This window comes from Sander vitreus, chromosome 2, assembly GCF_031162955.1.
Source record: "Sander vitreus isolate 19-12246 chromosome 2, sanVit1, whole genome shotgun sequence".
Lineage (NCBI taxonomy): Eukaryota > Metazoa > Chordata > Actinopteri > Perciformes > Percidae > Sander > Sander vitreus.
The window spans coordinates 32,678,803-32,685,920 of NC_135856.1; the positions used below are offsets into that span (position 1 = coordinate 32,678,803).

Here is a 7,118-nt window from a genome sequence, read left to right on the forward strand (position 1 = left end):
CTTTAGCAGTCTTGAGTAAAAGTACAAGTATCTTACCATAAACTGACTTTAAAGTCAGAAGTTAAAGTCTTCTTTTAGAATATTACTTGACTAAGTCTTAAAGTATCTGATATTTACTGTACTTCAGTGTCAAAAGTAATTTTCGGAAATTAAATGTACGGAAGTATTAGAAGTAAAAGTAAAAGTAAAAAAATAACTTTGATTATGAACTTTATGGCCAAAGGTGTGTAACGTTATCTTCATCACCACTGTCGTCGGGGTGGTCATCGTCTGTTACCATGGCGGCAAAGCCTGCAGCAGGTGCTCCAATGACACTGTCAGTCATTATGCTTCCTCCTCTTCTTCTTTAGTTTTGGCCTATGTGTTTTTTTTTGCCACTTGGCAACAAACAGGCATTAGGTCACCAACTGGAATGGAGGGTGCATTATCTTGGCAATTTAGGAGCAATGATTCGCCAAACCGGCTTTTTTCCAGTGTAACAAATTTCCTCTGATTTTATTTTGTAGTAACGAGTAAAGGAGAAATGTAGTGAAGTAGAAGAATACATTTAATTTAGGAAATGTAGTGGAGTAAAAGTAAAAGTTTCCGGAAATATAAATAACGAAGTAAAGTACAGATACGTAAAAAGTACAGTGGAGAAGTAGTTGTACTTCGTTACTTTACAACACTGCACTTTAGGTAGTAAACAGGGATGCACCGAATCCAGGATTCGGCTTTGGATTCGGCCGAATATTGGGCTTTTTGACAGGGTTCGGTTTCTGCCGATCCACAGAATTTTTTTCCACCGAACCGAACCCTACACTTGCACTACGCGCGCTATGCTGGTCGACGTAATGATGCCGCCGTTGATTACGGGAAGGTGTTTACGTAGGTGGACCGTTCAATGCAGTAGCCTGTGAGAAAGTGAAAATGGAACTTGTGAGCAGAAAAATGTGTTGTTTGGCAATACTTTCAGTCAAAAGAAGGCCATTCAAGTTGAGCTACATGTTCAGTTTGCAATGCCGATTTGTCTCGTGATGGCAAGGACCCTAAATAATACACAACATCGCCAGTGTTAAAACATTTGGTATGAAACATCCCAAAGAATACGAGTTGTGCATGAAGGACTCTACAGACAGCAGCCAAAATACAGCAACTTCAGGTACGGCAAAGGAAGGACAGTCACAGCTAAAAACTTGTGTTAACCAGACGACCATTACCAGCTTTGCTAGTCCTACACCGAGGATGGGAGTAGGATTCTGTATTTGGCCGAACCCCAAAAATCTGGATTTGGTGTATCCCTAGTAGGAAATGAATGCACAACAATTCCTGATGACATACATCACACACAGCTAGTGTAGAGTGGATGCTGCGACAATCAATGAGTAAAGGATATGCTGAAGTGTTCATCGATTCCTACCCCAGAGGCATCTATGACGTGTTGCAGAGTGGAATAGTGGGAAAAGGAAGTTCAGTTACTATGGGAGAATGAGAATGTGATATGAAGTGTGTGATTGTGACATCACATGGTCCAGGTGATAGATGAGCATAATCTCTACTGTTGAAACAGGAGCGCTTGAATCAGACAGAGATTAATAGGGCTGTTGACCTGCTGAAGTGGCTTGTTACAGTAGTCACCAGCTCCAGTTTACCCTTGATCTCACTCGCCGGGTGCACTCGTATATAAACTCTGCCCACAAACTCCTTCTTATAGGCGGTAAGCAGAGTTTGTGCTCTTTCTAAAACAGTGCACAGAGCTGCCACTCTGAATCAACAGCGAAAACCAGTGAACAATCCAAACAGAAACCCGCACTGCAGAAGACTATCGATCAAAGTCCATGAACATTTCCTGACTGCGGTTATCAAACTATGCTTGTTCTGTGAAGTGCAAAAAAAGGACCATGTATATTTATGATTGATGAGTCTTTTTTTTATTTAGGCACACTAGGGAACTTCTAAACAAGACATGGATTATTATAGTTGTCGGTTAACTATGGCAGCCTAAATTAAACTACACTCAGTAATGTTTCTCTCCTCGATCCCTTCGCCAACTTTGAGGGTTTTGTTTTGCTGCTGCTGCCAATTTATGCGTGAACTCAATTACAGCAGCACAGCACTTGTGATTTTCATGTTACTGGGAAGGAAAGGACGATCATTGCCTCTCCTAAACATCATCTAACTCTCCTACCTGGGGGTATAAAATAGTGTGTGTGTGTGTCTACTCAACTCAACAGGGAATAGACCAATCAAGCAGTGGAGCTTATCAGACAATACTAGCACATTTTCCAGTGGGAAAACTCCTGATCAGTTTATCATCCTACGCTGTTCTCTTCAGGAAAACTGCCAACTGCATTTACTGAGTATTTAATTTATTTGCATTGGGGTGTAGATGTGACTGCTATCTCGTAGAGATATAAGAGTAGGCTGGTTGGCTGAAGAATATGGCACTGATAGATTTGCATTTTCCTGCTGTGTAGACTGGATTTAGATAATGGACCATTAATTTGTGCCGGCTCATTGCTAAAAGTTTAACAATTAGCAGTAAACACTTACTAGTATGGCTTGATAATGCTGTTCTATTAAAGCATGATTACTCATGCATTTAATCATGCATTAAGTCATTACAATTCATGCCTTAACTCATGCATTATTAATGCGAGAGAATGAATGTTCCCTTAGCAGATGTTTTACAATTTGGGAATTTCCAATGTTTCCATGTTCCTGGTTGGTAAATTAACCTAGCCTAAACATTTTAAAATAAAAAGGACCATTTCTACTGTAGGTGTTATTTAAAAAAAAAAAAAAGCCAGTTACATGTTATAGCCGAATATTTAAAGTGCTCATATTATGCTCATTTTCAGGTTCATACTTGTATTTAGAGGTTATATCAGAATAGGTTTACATGGTTTAATTTTCCAAAAACACCATATTTTTGTTGTACTGCACATTTCTGCCGCTCCTCTTTTCACCCTGTGTGTTGAGCTCTCTGTTTTAGCTACAGAGTGAGGCATCTCACTTCTGTTCCATCTTTGTTGGGAGTCGCACATGCGCAGAAGCTAGGTAAGGACTACTAGCCAGTCAGAAGCAGAGTATGAGGCAGTGCTACGCTAGCAGCTAGGTGAGCATTATTCAATGCAGTTTGTTGTCACGGACGAAAAATGGAAAAACGAGCATTTCAACCCGTTTCATCCAATTTTTATATTTTTATTTGACGCAAGATGCATGACCCAGATGTGACCTTTATTGGGACCAGAGTCCCCCAAAGAAACAAGAGGTCAAGACAAGAAGTAGTGACATGGCCGGACTGGATGAATATTCCGACTTAATTTGCCAGCATTTTGAGGATGGTAAAACGCACGCCGAGATTTCAACCGTGCTGCATCAGATAGATGAAATGTCTGTCAGAAGATTCTGTGTTCCAACACCAGCTCAGACGAAAAAGACGTGTCAGACGCAGAACTGGAAACGGCAATCATGTCATCGATAGATAAGGTAAGTGCTCACAAGACGAGGAAAGAAAGTACCCACCATGGTTACGTTAACCAAGTAGCCTATTAAGTAACGTTAACATATCTAATAAGAGTGTGTAAGCTAACGTTAACCTTACACGGTGAGCATGGCACTCTGTGGCGGTATTACATCAGAGCAATACTCAGTGCAACAAGGTGATCACGCTGATTTAAATGTTTTTCAATCTTTAAAATGTAGGCTAACTTTGCCATACACCAATTATGTAGCTTATTATAGTGGGTTTATCAAACTGTTAATGGGATCAATGACTTTTAGCGTACATCATATGGAGATCAATACAGTATTAATTATAAAAGAGTGAATACAGTTTAAAAAATAAATCTACACATTAGAACAAGAAAATTAACATAATTAACGTTTACAAATATTGTTCTTTCTCACTCACTCAGATTTTCTTTTCAGTGCTATAGGCTATAATATCTGACCAGAAATCAAAATGTTCAGCTTTAAGCACACAGCGCTGGAACCTACAGTAGTCTAAGCTACACATTAATGTTATAGTCTTTAAAACATTAATGTGGGTTAAAGTGAAAATATTGGTTAGGGTTTGATAGGTGAATAGACAATTCTGGTATACTTAAGCTTTTGTAGTGAGTGTTTTGTGACATGTAGAATTAAAAATACAGTTAGCCTGCCCTGCACAATTAGTGGGATAGGGTGGCCTGAGATGGAGTCAAAATCCCGACCTGAATTAGTATCCCAGACCTCCTGCACACAACAAAGACAGCCTGAGGGAGCAGTGTAATGTTTGCAGCTTGGTACTTGCTTATAGTTTCTAATCCAAGACTCTTTTTTTTTTTACAATTTTAAAAAGTTACATTTCAAATTTAATTATTGTTTAAATTAATTCTAATTGTTTTGTCTTAACAGACAGGTCCATGTTACGGCCGAATATTCATGACAGGATACCTGTCATCAGTGGGGGGTAAGGGCAGGAGAATCTCAAGTGGGAAGAATTCTCAAAGAGGTACACCAGCTGTATAATGAGCTGTGTCGCCAAGTAAGTCACCTACATTAATTATATTTGAGAAAAAAAGGTAAAACTTATTGTTAATACACCTTGCATTGATTGAATTATACTTGTTTTAGGGAGAACGTAATCTGAATCCAGTTCCTTACCACGCCGAGTATATGGGCCACGAACTTCACCTAGACCAGAATGAGAAGCTGGGAATGTTTGGAGTGACGCATGTCTTGGCTATTGATGGATTCAGCAGCAAAATTGTTGCTGAATCCACAATGCCAGTGAAAAACAACCTTATTATTTATGAGGAAGTTTACAGGCAAGTCAAGGTTAATAACAGTAAAAGTAAATAATGAGCACTATGTGGGATTATCACACAGTGTCAGTATTTTTACATTACGAGCAGTATGTGCTACATAGGAATTTCAATGTATCATATCCACATATGTATCCATATAATCTACACATTTTCCATTACAGGAAAGCAGCTGTCCAAAACGGCATGTGGGACCAAATCAGAGTGGATCATGGCAGGGAGTTTTACTTGACCCTGTACATGCAAGAAAAGCTATCCCAACACAGACATAACATCAACAGGCTACCTTACGTACAGACAACTTCTTCAAGGGTGAATTTTGTCCTACTGATTACAGATAATAAGTAACTTTCGAAATTAAGCAAAATATATTTCCAGTGAAAATATTTAAAATCCCAAATCAATAAATGGTTGATAGTAATTATCTATCCCTGCCATTCAAGCCTGCAACACCTTTCAAAAAACGTTGTGGCAGGGAATCTCAATTGCTCAACTAGTAAAACCTGTACCATATGGACCACGTCTTTTGGATTTTTCCAAAAGAGAAGTAAGGGTAAGCATTAAGCCTATTCCACACTGCAGGCTTCTACTCAATGGCTGATTTGATTGCTTGCGATGTTGTTAACTTGTACTGTAGTGGAAGTTTTCTTGTTAGCAGCACGAGTGTGGATTTAAAAGAAACACAAGTATTGAAACTAATAAATACTTACTGAGAATAAAACCAAAGTTTGGTCTTTGAGTATTTATTTACTTTTGCAAAAGCAGAGAAAACATCTGAGCACATTTGAAAGGGTCTTCTGACCAAGCCAACAAATCCATACATCTATAGAGTAGAAAATCCCTTAAACCACCCCCAGTCAGGTTATCTTTAGCAGCTTCACAGAGGAAAAGACACCATAAACAGTCAAATCCTTTTACAACCTTCCCCTCTGCTCCTGTTCCCAACTTAGCCTAAACACCAATGTAGCTTAGGAGACAGAAAATGAGACACAGCTCAAATGTTATGGCGCTCTTCACCCTTATCTGCTAAAAAGGAGAGACTGAGTTCTGAAAACAAAGAATAGCTTCTACTAGGCTCAAGGTTTTACGACGCCAGTTGCTTCTCCATGAAGTCCTAGAGTTTACACAAAATTAAAGAATATAAGAGAACTCTTGTAAAATATGAACCTATTATGTTAAAATAAAATGTTGCCATTACAGTACAATCACTGCTGAAATTAGCCGTTTACCTATAGCATCACAATTCAATTTTTCACCTCATCACTTAATGGTACTGTGTGTCCCAACTCTTGAGATAAGGTGCAGGCTTGAATGGCAGGAATTTGTTTTATATATCAATTGAAAGCTTAAATACCTTGACTTCAAACTGTCTGCAACATAATTCAAGATCAAAGGACATTTGTAAATGAATGCTGTCTACTACTGCTTATACCTGTATTTACACACCAACAACTTTTTCTGATTTGGGTTTTCTGATCTGAAGTGTTTCCAATCAGTCTTAAAAATGTTTTGTGTTCAAACAGAACCTTCGAGTGGAAAGAATCTGGCCAGAGGTCAATAATCGGGTGAACTATCCACTAAAACAGGACCTGGTTCACCTGCTGGATCAAGAGCTGCTCGACATCCAGGATAATGTAACCAAATTTTGTGTCTCCAACCTGGCATGTCAAGTGAGTCAGATTGGACTTTCCAGGGTTGTGCAGTCCTAGAATGCCCATAGGATACCAGGTAGGCTATGCTAGTACAATTGTACAACAATTGACAATTTTGTCCAAAACTAATAAAAATAATTGCCCATTTTAGGCAGAGGGATACCAAACCAACTTGCAGCAAGAATTCCCACAGATCTGCTGCCCAATGTTGCCGAGGCAGCACACATGTATGAGCAGGTGTTGGGGTCCTCCCTGACTTGGGTATCTGCCTTTGGCTCTGACCCATTTTCATCAGAGCAAGACCGATGTCATGCTGAGCAGCTGTTTGGAGAGAGGTTTCCAGACATGTCTCTTCTTTTTGGAAAAGTGGTTAATAATGACCATAGTGTGTTTCAGGAGGCACTGTTCTATCTGATCAATGTTACTGAAAGACATGCAAGATAAATACAGTTGGGGGTACCTCAAACTAGGCCAGTGGTAGACTAGGTACACGAAAAGTACTGTGGGGTTATATTTGTCACATTTCTAAAGCTAGAACCATAAGATGTTTACATGAATGTTACATGAAAAATGCCTTCACGCCAATTCATTTATCAATTGACTTATTGATTAATCAACTTGTTTTTTTCAGCTGTACTTGTGTAAAACTGCTAATTTATAACATGAAATTGTACTA

The 7,118-nt window shown here is 39.0% G+C and overlaps 1 pseudogene; it reads left to right on the top strand.

Moving 5' to 3' along the window:
• Nucleotides 1-3,274: 3,274 nt before the first annotated feature.
• On the top strand, nt 3,275-6,886 carry LOC144528967 (uncharacterized; annotated as a pseudogene).
• Nucleotides 6,887-7,118: the final 232 nt, after the last annotated feature.